The sequence below is a fragment of the Heliconius melpomene genome, chromosome 1, assembly GCF_056956725.1.
Source record: "Heliconius melpomene rosina isolate 202511_hmr_F chromosome 1, ASM5695672v1, whole genome shotgun sequence".
NCBI lineage: Eukaryota > Metazoa > Arthropoda > Insecta > Lepidoptera > Nymphalidae > Heliconius > Heliconius melpomene.
The window spans coordinates 7,411,331-7,433,642 of NC_140389.1; the positions used below are offsets into that span (position 1 = coordinate 7,411,331).

Consider the following 22,312-nt stretch of genomic DNA (forward strand, 5'->3'; position numbering starts at 1 on the left):
ACAGTAATAAATCAACATGGGAATTTCCACGGACTAAATTCCTTTTCTAATAATAATTGATGAAAAGACTAACGTGCTGGCTGTGTTTTGAGGATATTTTATACATATTTCATAGGTATTTCAGAAGAACGATATTCGCAGAAGACGTAATTAAGCTAATTGTCGAAGCATACAATTTTTTACTTCTTGAGCAAGAGAAGTTCCGTTCTCGTTGAAGTTGCATTTGAATAGGTTCCAGCGTCACCAGCCTCGCCCTGTGAGCGTCGAGGATCATTTAAATGTAGACCTATTTTTAGTTGCTCACATTTTATTCAATCTAATGTTAAAGGAAACAGCTTCTGTAAACAAAATAGTTGATGTTGACTTAATTCTTTAGGTAAAAAGTCTTCATTTTTAACATGAAAGAAGGTATGAATTAGATTTGTGTTTTATATATTTAAGCATTACTGTGCCTGGAATGATTTCTTTGCACTTAGACAACATACCCTTCTATAAAATTTGTATGTAGAAGTAAATTTCATTATATTGTTTTTTTTTTATTTTCACATATTTTCCAAAGTAACAATTCTAGATAGTGAACTAGATACGATAGATAGAAGTGAAGACAAGTCATACCTATATAGAGTGACAGAATTAACTTCGCACATAGTAGAATTAGATTTCGAACTAAAATTGGTTCGCTACCATCACTTGCATTTAGACAAATCTTGCATAGATGCCTATAGCGCTAAAGGCAGAGGGAACTTAGTGTTTAGTCACTCCTTTCCTAATTTTCAAGACAATTGCGTATTAAATAGCGGAACTCAACGACGCGTTTTATTTTCAGTTCAGTACAGTCAGATGCCGCCTCACTGCTCGAAGACGGCCTCACAAACGCTTCATAATATTTGTTCAAACGGATCCATAATAAAAAAAACAGTATCTCGTATGAATACATTCGGCGTACATCTTCTAAAGGCTCATGTTTCCCCCATTCACGATCCGATATAATTTTCTTTTGCAAATCCACTCTTCGCGCTTGTCGTCCATGGCCTTGCACATTCATACGTGGTATTATTGAAAGGCGTCTTCCGAATGAGGAGGCTTTACAACTTTTTTGACATGCACAAAGAAATGGGATTCAATGGGAAACCTACTTAGGGAACGCTAAGAGAAGACTGCTTTCATCTACTAACGTATAAATATTTATTTGTTCGCAGGTGAGTTTTTCGTTATCTGATTTTCATTTCAGTGAGTATTCTACTTTAAAATTTTTGCTTATTTCGTTCGTAATGTAACGTTCGAATTAACATTTGCATTCGTTTTTCGTAAATAAATTTAAGAATCGACGAAAATCTGAATATAATTTTGGTAATGTACTTTGCGGTAAAAAAAATATTGGTCGGTAAGAATGTATAGCTTAATTGGCTAGCGTGTGGCCGGTTTCCAACATATGCGGGTTTGACTCCTGCTACGTTAATTTTCTTTTAGCTTGCGGGATACAGTCCCGCATGTGGCAGGGTAGACAGAGAGAGTCTATTGTTAAGACACTGCTCACAGCTTTCTACCAAATTCTGGAGAGATCTGGATGTTGAACGGCCTTTGACGCCTTGACTCCAGAGGGATATTAAAGGTATATAATACGGTTAAAATTTTACAAATCGAAATACACAGCACGACCGTACAAGTGATCACTACTACACAAGCCAGCCTACATATTTAAAAACGCCAACATTAAATATTTCAGAGCTGTTATAGTAAAATATTCTAGTAACATTGTATTTCGTAGTCCTATAAATCACTTAAAGGCTCAAGGCAGACAATTACATGTATATTTCTTAGGAACAGCGCGGAGAATGTATGATATGAAGCAAATATGGGTTTTACGCTCGAAGTTTTGTGAGTATATCTTAAATCGCTTAATATACAAAATAATATGCTTTATTGAAGCAGTAGTAGAACGACTGACTGTAAACCCCACGGTTGTGGTTCTATTTCTACTCAAGGGAATGACTTATTTTCTTTTCTCCACTCTCCGTCTCCACTTGAATTGAAGTGCGGTACTAAGTTCTGAATTCCTACAAAAAGAGGAAAACAGAGTGTCTTAACACTAAATTCAAAGAAGCCTGAAGCTTATAATAAATATTATTTTTGTATACAATATCTTAAATTTGAGGAAATCATTGATTAAATGATAAGATATTATACTACTGATATCAACGTTATTTGGACTTTTAGTTAAACAAATAGATTACTTTTATTAAATAAGTCATTGAATTTAAAATTAAACTTGCTTTATAAAGAATATTTATAAAAGAAGAAAAAGAAAAATAAATTTCACGAAGCTTAATTATAAATGATAAAAAGTTAAAATGTTACAGTTAACCCTTAATGTCTCAAGATTCGTCTTCATCAATTAGAGAAATTATAACAGTGATTAATAATGCGATCGCGCCCAATGTACCGATGTAGGCAATCCGGCTTTAACTTTGCTTTGAGCTAAATTAATGTTCACAGATGGTTCTGAGAATTTAGCAAAAACATAAATACCTATTTTTATAACTAATTTATACTACTAACTTTATTTATTTTATCTTTAATTTTAGCATCACGCTTCATCTCATGTGTATACAGCAGGGTAGGTAGACGGACCTTAGTGCCAAGACACTCCACTTTTCGCCCAATTTTCGAGACATTACGTATTGAGTAACGGGATTCAACGCCATGGTTTATCTTTCTACCAGAGCAAGTTATGAGAATTATTAATTCCCTTGACTGCGAATCCACAACCGTCGCATTTACAATTATTTCGCAGTTCAAACTATAAATTTAAAGAGACATTAGCTTCTCCATATCTCTATATCTTCTTCTTCTCCATATACAATTCGATTGTATTTATCTTCGGACCCACTCTAACGACTAATACCAAACAACCCACAACACCAACCCAACCAAAAATCATGGATACGCGCTAATTGTCAGATTTGCGTAAAACTTTAAAATCCGAGCAACTGAACTTTCACAATTCAACTTTGGTATTAAATTTACCATGTTATACAAAAAACCGTTCCACAGGAATTTCAACTTTACTCCTCCATCATAAAAGTGGGTTGGTGGGTATTTATGGAATGGTTAAATGGAATCCTTGTTTTGACAACTCATTATCGCAGCGTCCCTAATTGGGCCTTTCTGATCACTGTGGATTCGCGTTCGGCGTATTCGTTCTATTTGTTGTTCGACAGTCGTTTACACAACTGATTGCGTGAGATGAGGTGATGTTAAGTATTCGAAATGTGGACGCGTATTGGATTTACTTGGAATTCCTTTTTTATTGGAAATTTGTATTTTTTTGATAATGATTGAGAAAATAGTGTTAAGATACTTCCGTTCCCCACTTTCCGTAGAATTTTCACGCGAGCAAAAGTGATGTCAGAGTGAAGAAATTAAAATATAAATAAATAATAATTAATTCGCTCAAATGGGGATCGAACTCACAACTGTCGTGTTAGTCACACAACGGCATCTAAACAATGTTAATAATTTCTTGAAATTACTTTGAAACTTAGCGACACATAGTTCAGCTTGTGAAAATGTTCCCATTTAGCTAAAAGTGTGATAGTTTAAGCTTAATCTTACTGCCATCTAATATAAAAAAAAAACCAATTCCCACACCCATAAATTTGTTTTAAATTAACATATTTCCATCCAATATTAAAAAGATCACAAAGAGGGTTTAATTTAAGATATCTTCATAGCGTTTAATACAAATGAAACGTGGTACCGCGGGCGGTTGCCCAATCAGTTTCTGGAGGCAAATTAAATCTGTAATTTGGAAAATTGCTATCGAATATAAATAATGGTTCGGCTTAATTTCGGACGGAGAAACAATGTTTTTGATATATATCCACCTTGGAAATAATAAATAGAAACGAGGAGGGAATCTTGATTGGCCTAAGACGCCACCTGCTAGTGTTATTTATGTAACGTTTATTTCTTTTATTGAATAAATGATTTTCAATAACAGCCTGCTTGTTTCGTATTATTAAGGCTTTTCATCGATATATTTGTTGTAATGATAATTATTCTTTTTATTTATTCTCTATACATTATTTATAATCGGTTTTGTTTACGGACATAGCTTTTATGTATTTTTTTTCTGTAGGTATACGTTGATATAGAAATTTCAACGCTCTTTCATTCAGTTAGATTTAGGCATCCTTTAATCATCAAATAATTACCTGTATATCCTTAAGGGAAACAAGATGGGCAGTACACATCTAAAACGACCATTTATCCATATTAGTGATAAATACTTTAAGTAGAATCTAACTAAAAAACATAGTAAATCTTAAATTAACACAAAACAGACTACGCCAGCCATTTTCTTCTTGCCTCTTTCTTCTTGAATATATCTCGTTTTATTATTACCGTCTCGTCGGCAGGGCAGGCCGTGATTTGTGTAATCCAATTTAACTTCGCAATCAGTGGGCACAAATGAACTAACACGGAGGCAAACACAATCGATTATTTAAAACGTTTCAATTTTGATGACCGAATCGGAATCGGTGTGGAATCGATTTAATGACTGTTATTTTGGCAACGAAATCGTTGGTAAAAATTTACAGTTGTATAGTCTGTAGTAAAAAGTGTAGGTATGTTTTTTTTTTAAATATAATTTTTTAGGAGTATTTGTTTCAGGTTAACTTGTGCCAAGGTAGGCAGAGGGAACCGTTCCCCACTTTCTACCAAGTTTTCGAGGCATTGCGTTGATTAGCGGAACTTAACACCGAGCTTTGCCTTGGCTTAGAGCGAAGAAATGAAACTACTAATAAATACAGGTCGCGTTTATTATCACACACTTGTGCCTCTGCGAAACGACGGCCTCTAGAGTATTTTTGATATTACAATTACGTTTTCTCTAATTGATTGTGGTTGCGGTCGTTTGTTTCATGAATAATTTGATAGAACAACTTTAGTGACTAGATTCAATATCCATCCTGTAATATTTAAAATACTTAAAATCATATTGATGGTGACAAAGTTGTTTTTGATTTGTCATCTAAGATGATCATATTACATCTGACATCATCTGTAAACGAAATAAAGTGCGGCGTTTAGTTACGCCACTCAACATACGCCATAGTGGAATTTAGGTAAAAGAGCGCAGTGTCTTGGTCTTCAACATTTGGTTGAGCTGGTAACGCTCGATCCTAAAATCTGAAGCTAAAAAAATGAAAGATATATACGTATATAATTATAACTAGATTTATATAAAATTCATAATTAATATTCACAATCTATAGTACAATTATTAATATACAATCTGCTTTTACAATTTTTATAGGGAATGCTATTAACGAATGTTTTTCATACAAAATGACTCGGTGTCATCGTCGCGCTGCGACTCGTCCGAGGACAGACAGGCGGAACAGCTTCTCGTTATTAATTATTAAATTAACTTACGTACGTACATGTATGTTTGGATATTGATTTTTTAATCATATAAGTTTGGTGTATTGGCCAGTCGTTGTGCAAGGGCATATGCGTTCGATTATGCGGAAGGTTATGGGTTCGATTTCCACTCGAGGTAATGAAATATTTAATATTTTCATTTCCTTGATCTTTACAGTTCCGCCAATTAATATATTAAGTTTATTGTACTTAATTGTTTGGTTTCCTATTAATTGGTTAGCTATTCGACTTAATTATGTTAAATATGCCAAAAGTTGAACCTATTGCATTAGGCTATATATATTTTATCAAACACCTTTTTATCACTGAGCTGCCATGGTAGTATTTCTTAAATATGGTATATATTAAGTAAAGTAATATTCTATTTAACTACCATAACTAAAGTAACTAACAATTTTACTATGAATACTAAAGTAAGTTAGAAGCTCTTTATATTCTCGACACTGATTAAGACTACCTTCGCATCTTGAAATAATGGTAATTAAAAGAGGGAAATTAACTTCGTTACAATGCAGTTATAATGGCCGGCTAGCGTCACATTTTACGTCCGCTACTAAGTTATTGCTCATAACGCTTGTTAATAGGTAGGTAGAAGTGCATTTGCTTGGTATATTTTATATTTTGTTTGGTATAGGTAGGTAAGGTAGTTTTAGGCTACCGTTACCTTTCATTCTTGTAATCTTCCTTCAAATTCTCCGTTTTCTTAAGACGACAAAGCGCCACTTAACACCCAATGTCTCAAAAATTTGGTGAGAAGTAGGAAAAGGAATGTTTTAAAATTATGTTCCTGCTGATTCCATATCTGGTATCAGCTGAATACAGACAGCTTGAAACTAAAAAAATAATTTATATACATATATAATTTATACAATAGTCATTATCATCTATATATCTGTCAGTCATATTAACCAATAAGAAACAAAATAAAAAAAAAACATACCCTAAAACAAACCTGAATACCGGTAGGTATATAAATTAGGAATTTCCTCCCTTTGAAGTAATTCAAAGACGACTCAACGGTGACCAAGTGCTTTGTTCTTAGCACGGTTGAAACGGATGCGTGTCATAACGAATTAACTCTAAAGATCTAACCATATTAGATGGGGCTCTACATCCGTTTAGTGCATTCTCTGAACTATACCAGCTTCACGCATGTCCTGCATGAGTAACATCACTAGCTTTACCTGCGGCTTCGTCGACGAAAATAACTAAAATCTATATTTATAAACCGTTCAACTCTAATATGAACCTTGAGATGTCGTTTTCGTTAATAAACTGTATAAGTGTGAATCTGTGTGAAATTTATAAATACTAGCCTAAGAGTTGTGTATGGCACATAATATCTATATTTTAAATGCCCAACAGAACAGGGTTAAAGTAAAACGTGTTATAATATAATTTCTAGTCTTTCTTGATAAATGGATTATCAAAGCCAAAAATAATTTTGATATTAAACCAATTGCTCCTGACATCAGCGCGTCTAACCAAACTAATAAAGCTTTATAACATTTAAACATCAGAATCTGGTACCGTTCTGGTACAGTTAAATGCAGATACGTTTTAAATGAAGATTCATTAAAATAAAACATACAAAAAACGTAAACACATACTTGCAAAGGAAAAAAATGTAGAAATGAAAGTGACTTCTCCATAATCGGCGACATCTTGTTCCTTACAAGTTACATACATAAAAGTCAAAGTTTAATTACTCAAAGTATGGACGAGGCTTTACGAGAATTCTTTTAACGAGATAATATAGTTAATTATTCAATTTCAAGCAGTGATATTAAATGGGCTGTGTTAATTAGATTTTCACATTGTAATAACAACAAAAGTAAGACGTTATGGTTATATAATTAGGATAGTTACGTTGATTGGTAATATACCTAGATTTTAGTGATGGAATATAAGACACGGATAACACTTGCGCAGCGTTGGGTTCCGCCACTCAACACGAAAAGCTAAAATGCAGCTATGCGGCAGAAAGTGGGGATCGAAGTGTTTTAACACTAAGTTCCTTCTGTCTATCTGCTATATGCGGGATACAGCGTGAAAGAAATCCAAGGCAACGATTGTGAGTTCGATTCCCACTTGAAGAGAAGAGTGGAGGTGTTTTAAAACTAAAATTCCATCTACCTATCTTGCTATTTGCGGGATACTGCATTAAACTAAATTAAAAGGTGCATTATATAATTATGGAAACCAATCTCAAAGAAGACACGCTATTCACAAAGTAGATACTTAAAAAAAATATAATTATAATAATTTTTAACTTCATCTCAACAATAAAGACGCAACTACACTTTCAATTCCAATTACTAAAGTAAACGAAAGTAAAATTTAAAAAATATACAAAGTAACACTTTTCAAAATTGCTAAAAAATCTGTATCACCATGACATTACTTTTGAGACACTTTTTAATATGATCGTCATTGTATTTGACCCCATTTCGACCCAGATATCCCAAAGTTTGTAAAGCATTTAGGGCAAGAGGAAGCCGTATTGTGGACTGACGACAGTAAGAATGGTCTTGATATAACAAAACGTAAGTTTTCCTTCTTAAAAGCAATTTTTCAAACGGCCATTTTGAAAATTGAAACTGGTTCGTAAATACTTTAATTTAAAATATAGTACTAGTTTTAAAAAATATAACATTATGAAAAATATAATAATTCTAAAGGCATTGCGTGTTGAGTGGTGAAACTCAACGTTGCGCTTTGCCTACAGAACGAGGAAATGAAAATATGAAATACTAACGGCCCGCTCGCGGCTTCGCCTGCGTGAACTATATTATTATTAATTTCTGTTCATGCAAAATTAGAGACTCCTAGCATTTGCACTAACGAAGTTTCATACAAACTTTCAACCCCAAAAACAACCCCTTAGAAGTCGAATATTGCAAATTCCCGTCTTAGCGAGCACCTACGTCCTATAAATAACTCCTATGCAAAATTTCAGATTCCTAGCACATGTAGTTTCTGAGATTTCGTGATGAGTGAGTGACCTTTCGATTTTATATATATAGATTTCATTTTTCATGTTTTCATTTCATTGTGAATAAAACCTACTACCTGTAACGTTAACAGTCGCATGCTTGTGTCACCGCGCCACGAGTGTCCTCGTTATCGTTTGACGGTAAGTAATTCTTTTAACCGACTTCAAAAAGAAGGAGGTTATCAATTCGATGTATTTTTTTTATGTGATTTCCGTACATGTATGTATGTACCGATACAAAAATTACCTTATTCTGATTACATTGTGACCTCATTTCAATTCCCAAAGGATCTTAGCATTTAATTTTAGGTGCAGATAGTATGACGTCATATAATCCCCACTTTACTCCATACCAGGTTAATTGCAAATGAAAGTGTACTTTACGACGTACATAATAAGGTCTAATTATATATTAGCAGGGAGCATCCAAGTAAATTGCTGTAATAATTTTCTGTTAGGATTAATTGAAGATTAAACTGGTGGATGATATTCTATTTTCAGTTATATAGGGAGCGTGTGTGGGTATTCCTGCTTAATATTTATTTCTTGTTAATATTAACAGATTTTGGTAATAATTATTGCTTGGCTTCTGTATATTTTCTATAAATATAAACAATTACAATACTTTCTTTTCGCTTTTTAATTTACGAGGCGCTGTTGAGTTTCCCCACTCAACAAGCTCGGAAATTGGAGAATGGAATGTCTCAACACAAAGTTCCCTCTGCCTACCCTCTGAATGCAGCTTGAAGTCATTATTTTTAATGTCTTATTTCTACCTAGTTGAACCATATTTTTCCACGAAACTCTAGAAATTAGTGAAAAAAGCCTATTATAATTTATTTTACTCAAATTGTTCATCCCAAGATCCAGAGGAAGGAACGGAATTACGTAAATTTCCAAAGTAATTAATCCACTCGCTAATTGACAGAATATCCGATTTAGAAATAGGCTTGATTTCACCCTTTTTAAGGAAAAAGCTATGACGTCTTTTATATAAACATAAAGTTTGACCTTTGATTTTGTTTTGCTCCGTTAGTCGTTTAACTCTTAATAAAATATCAATAAAGCTTATTTTATGAAGCGTAATAACGGTAATTGAACGGGTAACAATTAATAGATAACTTGGCAAGTTTTGAGATGCCAGGCTGTGAATAATTATGTTGCTTATAAGAAAATTGTTTGTATTTTTTTTTATATTTTTTCAGCAACTTTAGGCGCCTAGGAACCTAGTCTCAAGAAACTATGTTTCTACTGAGACACTTCCGTTTTCCACTTTTTGCCGAATTCTATTGAATAGTGTAACTAATAGCGCTTTCGGCTTGTTACCTGGACGAGAATATGTAAATATTCTTCATTCTCCGTAGTGGGAATCGGACAACATACAACAACAAAACCAACAAAGTCAGGAAACAGTATTTGAGGTTCGTAAGTTTAAATTGCACATGGTACCTTTTATAGGAAGCAGAAGTTAGAAGCGATTCTAGGAATAATTCGGGAAAATCAATTATGATTGGATTTAAATTGTCTATTTTAGAAAAGTTAAACAAAATATTTATTTTATTATTCTATTCTATTTTTGCTGAAAATCAATGAAAATACTATTACTAGATATTTTCGGGTAAAAAACATATATTTTTAATCAAAAAGTTATAAATCTAACACGCTAAAGCTAAATCTCCCATACATTAGCTCATAAACATTATAAATTTTATTAAACGAGAAAAAAAATTGAAGTGTTTCAATGACCTTTGAGTAAAAAATGGTTAGCATTTGCCGCGCATGTGTCGCAACCCTACTTACTAATAACCACAAGTTATATTTTAGTCAAAGTAGCGGCCGTGAAATTATAAACGTGTCAGTAATTTAAAAAGTAACAGCTTCCTTTTTAAATTATACATTTATAATATTTTTATTTTATCTAAAGTCGTCAAAGAAGAGAGAGAAAGTACCAGATTATGATAGGGAGTTAATGGGTTCGTTTCCTATTTAGTGAAATAAATAATGTTTTTTTAGCTTCACGCTGTTTCCCGCACAGGCAGAGAGAAGTTCCCTTTAAGGAAATCCCAAAATCTCGAGGCCTTCAGTATTGAGTGGCGGAACTGAACGCCGCGCTTTGCCTCGTTACTAAAGCGAGGAAATGAAAATTTTAAATATTACTTTCTCCTAAGTAGGAATCGAACCCACAATCGTCGCGTTTACAGTTAGATAGATGTTTGTGCACTTGCGTCACTACTTGTACAGTTCTGTCATTTCACAGCATCGTGTGACTGTCGCGGGTTCGATTTTCCGGGAAATAATCTTATTGATCCATTTAAAAATTGAATCAAACTTTATGCAGATAATCTATCACAATTTTCTGAATGGTTGATATTATTTTTATCATTTTTAAAGTGTTGTTCTAAACTTACAAAGAAAAATACTTATTTTGAAAACATTAAAAAAAAAATTATACGTTTTCAAAATAAGTTCCTTTCTTTTTAATAAGTTTCTTTAAAAAACGAAGCGCGATTATAACTCGCGACTATCCGTCTTGGACAGTTTCTAAGACTCGCGGGTCCCAATCCCGCTACGTTCAAATCTTCAAACGTTTTCTAAACAACTACGGTTGAATTTATCACACTCGTTAGTACACAATGAAGGCAAAACGTTAGGAGAGGCGTTACTAATTTTTCTCATATTAAATGTAATATTAATGCATATTACACAACGTTCTTGAATAAATCATAGGACCACAGTGTGCGCTTGTAAATGAATTTAAATGAAACATAATTTTTTTCTTATGTTGTTTATTATCAACATTACGATTTACGAGTTAAACTACAATGGTTAGAAAATTGTATGACACGATATGTGTTGTAAATTATAGTTTAGTTATCACCTCGCTTTTGGTGTAATGTTGTTCTTTTCTCGAGCACATAGGTGAGTAGGCAGACGGAACCTGGGAACCTAGTATTAACAGGCTCCGTTACCATAAAGACACTTCCGTTGATCACTTTTCGAATTTTATTGTTAGGTTCCACCACTCACCACTATAATACCTAGAAAATGGAACGGAGCACCACGATACTAGGTATACTTCTTCTCTTCTTCACTTCTATATGCAGGATAAAGTGACGCTATGAAAAAAAAACCTTACAACCATCTCGTTCAATCACACCCGCCCCAAGGTCACTGCCACAGTATCGTAGAAACGAATTAATATTAATCTATGCACACACCATTTACAAATACAATACATTATTAACATATATGCTGAGATCCCAGGGCCCCCAGACCTACGTCGTTTTAGCAAACAAGCACGCCTCTATTTTATATATATTATTTCCGGGACTATTTAGCACCCTTATAAGCACCAATCCGATGGCTCAATCGTCCTCCCAGACAGAGATGTACCTTTAGTTGACGCTGCCTCCGAAAGGTCCCACATTCGAGTTAGTAAGTACACACACCGTCGTAATTATATATTAGACAATTAATCCTCAAAATTTCAGCTTTGTTAAAATGACGTAGGTTTGGGGTCCCTGGGATCTTGAACTTCTTTGATTTATACAAAAAAACCTTGCATAATACACAATCCATACAACTCAATTTAAATAAAGGTATAATAAATAATATTTTGTAGTTTCAACGTGCCTCTTAACTTTTTGTTTTGAAACATTACTCATCCGTAGCCCACGGCCCAACGGCAGCATAGCAGCTGTGAATGGCTTGGATTATTTAATTCTTTGTTTCCGCTCATACATTTGTAAAAGCTTTTAAAATTACCGTAATTAAAACTCGTTCCGTACGGAGTTACGGTGGAAAGATTTTTTTAATAATATGTAATCAATAGTAGAACTGGCTAACGTTAATTAATGCGTACAAAGTATATTTTTTAATTTCCCACAAAATTATATTTTTATTTAAAGAATTGCCTATAAAATATTTTCGTGGTGTCTTATGTTCTCCACTATATGTGTAGCTAAAACTAAGGCACGGCAATCTTTGAAATATAACTTTCCCCTAATTGGCATTTGAATTCCCTACCTTTCAAAATATTAGCAAAACCTAAAATCACTGATTAGAACAAATTTAAAAAGTCAAAAGAGCATTGCCATTATCATGAAAAGAACAGCTATCATATCTAAATGATAATCCCAACGTACCTGTGCATCAATCACGTGCCCGCAGTAGGTCAACCAAATAAAACATCCTGCCCGTTCCAGAGCTTGGTTCACATAAACAAACCTCAAAAATATTAATTACTCTTTGTTAAACACTAGATACAAAATAAACGACCTCTTTCCCCCGGCCGCTGGATCTAAACAAAACAAAAAGTAATACGACCCGAAAAATCCATACAGTGTTAATTAAAAAACAGTTTGAGTCCGCTCTTGGTTTGGCAGAGCCTCAATTCGAGCATTTATTTTGAATCTGGAGAATCAGAATAAGGCTTAAGCCCCGATAACCTCCCTTCAAAGTGAAATTTGTGGTGAGAACGTTCGTTCGTACTGTGTAAATCTTTTAAAGGTTTTAATTACGATAAGTGGGGGTTCGCCTCGGGCTTGCCGACATCAATCTGTTTAATGCGGAGAGATGCCTACCTGTTCAGAAACAAAACGAGACGAAACATTTTTCCGCGTCATTCATCACGTTCACGGCCCGAATCTATGGAAGGATTCAATGTCTGTGGCACCCAGGTTTAAGCCTTCTACTAAATTGAACTTTTCGATCGAGAGCACTATGTAACCTACATACGTATTTCTCACTTAGATTATGACTTTAAAAGCATAGTATGAGGTTAAAATAACGTTTTAATTCTGCACAAAAATTAGTTAAAAGTATAAGCGACGTGAATATAACCCAGTCAAGGGTAATGAAGATGAGGAAGCGGCTACATACATTAAGAATAGCTAATTGCGTTTTCCGACGGCACTTTATGCAGGCTTGTGATTAAAGAGGTGGTATGTCGCAGCGGAGGTGCTCCTTAAAATAAATTCAAAGAGTGAATATTTAAATAGGGCGGCCAATGCGCCCTCACGCTCTCAAGACACTACCCGGTGGATTTTAGTGGCACGCCGCACCACTCCACCGCTCTTAAATTAGCTGGACTTTTTGAAATGGCTGGTTAAATTTTAAATTAGATTAAGCCTGAGGCCACGTCGTGACGCCGCAAAGAATATGACTGATGACTTGGGGTATTTGGGCCAGTGTAAAGTGACCTGCAGGTTCTTGTAGTTTAGTTAATGCGATGCATTGTATGGACTTAGCAATTTCTTAGTTCCTGCCGATATAATTGAGTCTTTATGTGAGTGTTCTGAGGTACCGTTACGCATAGTGATGCAACTGTAACGGCATTCCGCGATGCATTTCCTGGTTACGATTCCCAGGTACCATAGGTATGCTTTACATCCGCTGTTTTGCCAGATACTAGATATGTACTATGTTACATAATTCAATTTTTCTACTGAGAAAATGCTTTTAAGATATTTCTAATATTTTCTTTTAATCTAGACTTCGTAGACTTACAGGTCAATTAAACGTATTTAAGTTCCGTTATTTTTTTTAAAGTAATCAAGTTATTTGAAATGTTTTTTATTGTAATTATTATACCATATATAAATCGCTATAACAAAAATCATAATCAAATATAATAGTATTAAACAAAAGCTAAATCTTTGAGTGTAACTTAAATTTAAATACAATGTATTATTGTATTGAGGGGAACGAAGTGTCTTAACACTAGGTTTTCTCTGTCTACTCTACAGTGTGTGGCATATAGCGTGAAGATGTGTCGTATTAAATTCTTTACGTTAAATTTTCGCGATTGACACTACTTTTAAAGAATATATCGTGTATAATTGGATTATTATAATAAAATCCCAGTTGTATTTTATTTTAAACTTTGCGAATATTCTGCCATATGAGGTTGACACTAGTGTTAAACCTACCAATACTTCTCTTTTTCTTTTTAAAGGTTGATTTCTAGATGGCGACCCAGCACAGCTTAATATTTACCAATACTTTTTTTTAAAATATTTTTGTATGTACTTCTGAACGAGAATCAAATGCGTAACCCCTGTGTGTGACTGTGAAACACCTGTAGACCCCTTTGTAAATTATAACCGAAATATAAACAATACTTCAATACACATCGACCAGCATACAATACATAATAAAATCCGCAATCTCAACAATACATGCATCGCTATCATTATAAAATCTTATTAGCTGTGCGACCGTTCCGTATCTCCTTTCCTCAGCATCCCGTTCGTTTAATTCGTCCATTAACCGCCCGTATACCAGATTACATACTTCCGTTGGTGGTATTATGGAGAGACACTAATACCAATTACGTTATGGAGACGTACAAAGGGGACTTTTACTTGTTATGACTATCTTTTGTCGGTGACTTTGCTTACGTCATCCTTTTTAATGTTTTGGGTTTGAGAAATAATTTATTTAATTTAAATGGAATACCATCTTTACTTTGGATGTTGTTAAAATAGTTGGCACATAATTGGATAGGCAGAGGGAACCTGGGAACCTACTCCTAAGATACTAAATTTCGTAACAATTTCGTTCCCCACTTTCCGCTAAATTCTGAAGGCATTACGTGTTTAAATGGCGAAACTCTACGCCGCGCTTTGCCTCCTTACCATAATGGAGAAATGAAAATAATAAATCCATCACTTCCTCGAGTGAGAATCGAATCCACAACCTATTAGGTTTACAGTCGTACGTTTATACCCCTGCGCCACAACTGATATTGTTTTTATTAATTACCTAATGAACTAATAACAATTTTAATACAAAATGCTACATCAACAAAAACTATACACCACTAGCTAATCCAACCGCAACTACCAGGGGTGCATAACATAACAGAAGAACAACATTTAGCTTAGTTAATCAAGCCGTTGCTTATCCAGATTATAATTTGTACGCCACGACATTACTCGCTTGTCCACCAGATGACCGGGATGGCGGAATTGACCAGGATTTAGGACACTTGGCTTTGATGGTCACTTAAGTTGGTATTTCTGATGATAACATGATAGTAACGCATTTTAATAATTATTTGTCGTATTTTCACTTGTTTTTGTTAAAAATAAAAAAAATATATTATTAAACAACAAACAGTGAATAGCATTTACTTTATTCTTAATATTTAGTAAAATTAAATTTCACATTAAGGTTCAAGGTTCTCAGGTTGCCTCTGCCTACCCTACTAAGTGCGAGATAGAACTTACAGCGAATACTAAAAAAATATAAGAAAATGATCGCTGCGGGATTCGAACTGGAGTTATTTAAAAAAATGCAAAGAGATTCATAAAATAACACTTAGTACTAAACGTCAATCATTTGAACATTAAGATTAAAAATCTTATTATATTATTAACGATGATCTAGCCATTTTTTATTGCCCACCTAATATGTACTGGAGGCATTGAAGAGGTGACGCATAAAAATGATATCACCATCTAATTTATTGGCTTGTTTTATACATTGCAGTCATTTTAATACAGGTAATATGTAATGTCATTATTGTTATATATGAAGGTGTTTGTGTGAGTGTAGGTTCAAATCAACTTAACTCTTTTATTCTTGTTTAATCTAGAAATGACATTTCCTTCTTCTGCGGTGTGTTGAGTACCGCCTCTCAACATGCATTACCTCAAAAATTCGAAAGAAATTGGGTAACGGAAGTTTGTACCGGGGAATTGTATCTTAACGCTACATTCCCAGGTTCCCTTTTATTCTCACCGTTTACCATAACAAAAGACAAGAAGTCTTGTGTTATTATGGTAAACCATTTTTACTAAGTAGTTATATCAAATCGAAATGACCTCGAAAAATCTTATGCCATCAAATGTCAACGACTACACATAAAAAAGCTAGCGCCAGCCGTCTAGCATCACGCACATTTATGAATCATTACCCCAATATATTATTTTAGTTGCCATTTACAAACTTATTTAAGCCGTCACGCAACCAAATACCCCTTGTTTACTATAAAATTCTTCGAAACGACCATTAAATTTACAAGTCATTCGCAGTTAATTATCTGTGAAATTGGTGTTGCCATCTGCATGTTGATTGCACGCAATCACCGCAAACGAATGGGGCAACACTGAGTCACCTGTTGGCCAGGAATCCCCGGAGAGACGTTAGATACGGCCGGTTGACGAAGGAAAGTTAATCGAATCATCTCGAAATTAGCAAATCTAACAAGGGTCGTGTAACACAACTATTTTGGTATACGATATTTGGTTAATATATTTAGTTTTGAGAAGGGTGTTTTGGTCGATGTGTTTAGATCTGGTAATTGTAGGTTCGAATCTGATAATTATATTAAGAACTAGCGGCCCGCTCGCGGTTACACCCGCGTGAACTATGTTATTATTAATTTCTGTCTCCATGACTACGTCCTAGTGACGTCTATGCAAAATTTGAGACTCCCAGCATTTGTAGTAACGAAGTTTCATACAAACTTTCGACCCCAAGAACAACCCCTTAGAAGTTGAATATTGCAAATTCCCGTCTTAGCGAGCACCTAAGTCCTATAAGTAACTCCTATGCGAAATTTGAGATTCCTAGCAACATGTAGTTTCTGAGATTTCGTGATGAGTGAGTGACCTTTCGATTTTATATATATAGAAGATTAATTTTTCTACTTACATTAATGAGGAAAAGATCAAAAACCAAATGGTTATAAAATTCCGCTCCAGACTTATAAATAATGGTAACTTTCGTATTATCAGCTTTGTTAGATTAATATTAGAAAACGGCGATAGATATATCAATACATTTATTCCTAACGAGGCCGCTGTGGCACAGCGTCATAGCGTCTAATTGTAAACCCAACTATTGTAGGTTCGATTCCCATTTAACGCAGCTTCCGAAACAAAAATTGTCAAATTGTTAATAAATTCAAAGTATTTAACAAATTCTGATCTAAAAACCTCAATATATATTTATAAAAACTAAAAAGCTCCGAAAACACTTCCAACAATATAACGCTAAAGCCAAAAGAGCCTTTAGAAAATACCTATCAAAGATCTCTACTATTATTAGGCCTATAATACGGCCATTTCGCATTGTCACCTTGTCCTTTTAAATAGTTGCGACGCATTGCGAAACTCATTATGCATCCTTTTGTAACGCGGTAGGCGGCGTAATCTAGATAATTCCCTCGTATTCTCACGCGCGGATATTGTAGGAGAAATGAAAAGGTTGTTCAACTTGAGCTGTTTTTTAAGAGGCCTTTTTTGTTTAAATTTGGAGGGTAGGTGGAGATTTGTTAGTATGTTTAGTAATCTCGTAACTTTTTTTAGGTTCACGCTGAATCCCGCATTTAGCAGGGGAACTAGGGAATTTGGTGTTAAAACATTTTGTTCCCCAATGTGGCGGTACTCAACGCCGCGCTTTTCCTCGTAACTAGAGTGACGAAATGAAAATATTAATTATTTCATTTCCTCGAGTTTGTTGTAATCGAATCTACAAACTGTAGCTTTTACAGTCGCACGCTTTTGCCCCTGTGCCATGACTGGTCTCAATTCAAAAAAAAAACAATTAAAACATTAAACTCAAAATGTGTCTAAATTCTTGTGAAATAAATAGAAGCTTTGAGAAAAGTCATGTGCCGAAATATTTCTTCCATTCTCATATCCCGCAATATAAAAATGATGTATGTTATCATGAAAACTAAGTTATTTCCTTACGTTCCACCATATATTCTCTTCCGCATACATCAAGGTCATCAAAGACAGAAGGATCATATTGTTGAGACATTCTGTTCCCCACTTTTCGAATAATTTTCAAGACATCGCGTATTGAGCGGAATTTCATCTTGTTACTAGAGCCAGGAAATTAAAATAATTTATCATTAGAGCCAGGAAATTAAAATAATTTATCATATTATAAAATAAATAAAAAAATAAAAAATAAAAAGAGCCTTTATTTTCTCTGACCTGTTTACATAATTTGTTTTGCTTATAACTAACATTTTACACAATATATGGAAATATTTACTAACATAAGAATAGAATATTAACTGAAATTGTCCATTTTTTTTCCAACTGTTATTATCATTATTATTATTATTTTTTAAATTTAAATTTATTGTTAAATATTATTATTTCTGCTAGTGTCAGCTACCAGGTCAGGCTGTCCTACGACATAGGCCTCCTCAAGTTCCCTCCACTTGTTCCGGTCTAGTGCTATCCGTCTCCACCCCTTTGGCAGGTCGTCTTCCCATCTTTTAATCTGTCTCCCTCTCCGTCTTTTTCCATTTCTTGGGTACCATTCTGAGACTTTTTTGGTCCACTTTCCTGCATGTGATCTCATCATGTGACCAGTCCACTTCCACTTAAGAGTTCTTGTTTTTACTTTGACATCCAACACTTTGGTATTGCTCCTGATTTTTGTTGCTTTGCATTTGTCTTTCAATCTCAGGCCCATCATGCTCCTTTCCATTCCTCTTTGGCATACTCCCAGCTTGTGTTCAATTTTCTGTGATAATGGCCAAGTTTGACAGCCGTAGGTGAGGCATGGGAGGATACATGTGTTAAATATTTTTGATTTTTCTGAAATGGGCACTGATTTATTCTTCATTATTTCACGGAGAGACCAGTATCTTTGCCAGGTGTTATTTATTCGTCTGTCTACTTCCTTATTTGGCAGATCCTTTACTGATATTACTTGACCCAGGTATATATATTCGTTGACATATTCAATCTCTTCCTCCATTTCTATTTTGACTTTGGTCATGTTAGTCATTAATTTGGTTTTGCTGGTATTCATTGATAGTCCTGCTTTTTTGCTTTCTGATGCTAGTTGTTGCAGCATTAGTTGTAGGGTGTCTGGATCTTCTGTAAACAAGACTATGTCGTCTGCGAATCTCAGGTGGTGTAGCTTTTCTCCATTGATATTGATGCCGAAGTTGTCCCAGTTGAGTTGCCTGAAGATGTTCTCTAAGACTGCGTTGAATATCTTGGGTGACAGCGGGTCTCCTTGTCTAACTCCTCTCTGAATTTGGAATAGATTTCCTGTTTTTTCTAGTTGTATTTTTGCTGTGCTTTTCTCATATATTTGCTTTATTATTCTTATATATTTTTGCTCAACCCCTTGGTTTCTCAATGAGTCCCATATGTAGCTATGCTTCAGGGAGTCAAATGCTTTATTATAGTCGACGAAGGATAAGTAATACGGGCGGTTGTATTCGTTGCATTTCTCTATTACTTGCTTGACAGTGTGTATATGATCAATTGTTGAGAAATCGGATCGGAATCCAGCTTGCTCTATAGGTTGATTACCGTCTAACTGTTTGGTCAGGCGTTCTAGTATAATTTTTATGAATATTTTATACAAGTTTGGGATTAAGCTGATAGGTCTATAATTGTTTATATTATTCTTGTCTCCCTTTTTGTGCAAAAGTATGATTGTTGAAGATGTCCATTGACAGGGTATTTGTTCTGTGTCTAAAATTTGGTTATCATATTATACCGGGAACCAAACCTACGACTCCACGACGACCTCAATATAAGAATGGTAAATTTTATAAGATATATTAAAATTATATCATTACAACTAGCGGTTCTATTTATAAAAGGCTGATGACATCACACTACACTTCAATACACATGAGCATTCCTAGCGGCTATGATTCAATCACCGCCACCTACAATGCAATGCTAGTTCCAGAGATTCTCTGTTCTGATTTTTGCCTGTGTAAACAAAACATTGTTCTCAGCTTACAGTATCTCTTACATAGCAGGGTAACAATGTAACAGGGAACCTGGGAACCTATTGTTAAGATACTCCATTCAAATTAAAATACTTTCGGCCGAATTCTGGAGCCATTGCGTGTTGAGTTCTGATTGAGGAAAATGAAAAAAATAAATATATCAATTGAAAAATAATAAAAAGAGCCTAGAGCAATACAAGGACATACGTAGAGTCTTTGTTTTATGTTATTCAATGATGATGTAATCGAATTTTATATTGTTACAGATAGCTACAGCGGGGATGACAATCGTCTTTTCGATTGGACAACTTTGTCGGTAAGTTTTTGTTTTGCCGTATATTTTTTAGGTTTAAGGTTAGGTTAGTTTTTGTTTAGGTTTATATACTTTATTAGTGCATATGCAGTCGATAATGCAACAGCAAATGCAGAATTAACAAAGTATTTGGAAATGTAAACTCGGATCCACGTTCCTTGGAAAGCTCTCTAGCTAATTTTCTGATAATGAAATTCTTATACATCTAATGTTTAATAAATAGAAATCGTTGATAAAGAATCAACATACATATGGACACTGAGCGCGTTTGACGTTCGTTTTCCTAAGGAGATGGACTTGCCTCCGACGATCATTTCGAGCAACGAGTAAGACACCTAGTGCTTGCGATTTCTTGGAGACAGAGTAACTTCTCCATTTTCCAACATAATATCACTGAAACAGCCAGTAAGACTAACAGCATAAACCTAATGTTCCAATAAAACCATGGACACTCGCTATTAATTACCGATGTGGAAGATAAAAATTTAGTTGCCACAGCACTACACGGATTTATTTCGCTAAAAACATTCTATTTCGTTTTTGCGTTTGATTGAAAACACTTTATCCCGCTTGTGAACGACAATATTTGGATATCCGTTCTAACTTCACATTCGTTTACAGCCAAATTGGTTGTTCCATGTAAAATGTATGTAGGTAGTAGTACTATTACTGGACATCATCAGAGTTTGGGTTGGTGTCTAAATTCACTTAAGGAATAATAAAATAAAAGTAGTGATTTATCAATAATTTTTGTCTGTTATTCTTGATGCGAAAAATATCTTAAATTTTCTAGTAAGTGCAAGGAAATATTGTGTGTGTGTGTGTGTGGGTGTGTGCGTGTGTGTGTGTGTGTGTGTGTATATGTGAAAATTATTATATTCAAATTATTGTCGCTTCTGTGCTCTGGTTAACATGATACGGCCTAGACGTCCGCCACTTGATGCAAAATGTCTTTATAATAGGGCGGCAACTAGTTTTTGTCTGTCTATCCTGCTGCGGGATAAAGCGTGAAATTAAAAAGCTATAAAAAACTACATTTTTTAGTAATATGTAAGCAAATCTCCTGTATTCCGACGTTGCTTTGCACGAGGTAAGGCAATCTTAGATGTACATAAAACGACAGCAGCGTTTCTCGTTATCGGCGCGGTACGGCGCAAACGGCGTGGAAAATCGACGTAGTCCCGTGTCGGCCTCCATTACCGGTATTAGACTATTGGTGTACGTAGATCGCTATCACTTCGCCCTGCCAAAGGCTTCTTTCTATCTATAAGATTGAATACGACGATGATAAGAAAATAGAGGGTAAATTATGTTATTTAGTTTTCGATGGTTCTTTTTTTATTTTTGGTGTTGAATATTATTTTATTTGTAATTTTTTAGGTTGTTTCGGATTACAGTGTTAAAAGTTAGGTAGAGAGTAGATGGAGAAGTAGTGCTAAGACATTTCAATGTTAAGTAGTGTTTCTGAACGTCGTTATGTAGATACGTTAACTGTATAATCTGCTTTTATTATTACAACCAATCCTGTATGAAAATAGTTTAAAATTTATTTGAATTTAATTTTAGCATATCATTTATATTAATAAAACGCTTTAAAATATACATATGTTATTGTATGAAACTTTGAGTAACTGTATAATATTTACTTTATTAAATTGATAAAATTTTGTATTATTGCAGTAAGTTAATGTATAATATTAATTTTGAGCATTATTTTTGTTATTGATGGTAGACAGGATTACCTAATGCCATATTTCAATTTTCTAATTTCAATAATTTTGTATGGGCTTTATTTATTAGTCACTTAGCAAAAGAAAATATTTTT

The 22,312-nt window shown here is 34.3% G+C and overlaps 1 protein-coding gene across 1 annotated transcript in view; it reads left to right on the forward strand.

Moving 5' to 3' along the window:
* LOC146541147 (uncharacterized) overlaps positions 1-22,312 on the forward strand; it is a 261,208-nt gene that overhangs the window by 47,368 nt on the left and 191,528 nt on the right. The window contains exon 2 of the mRNA XM_085207431.1: positions 20,441-20,490. The gene's annotated coding sequence lies outside the window, so the exon portion shown is untranslated. The remainder of the gene's footprint in view (positions 1-20,440; positions 20,491-22,312) is intronic.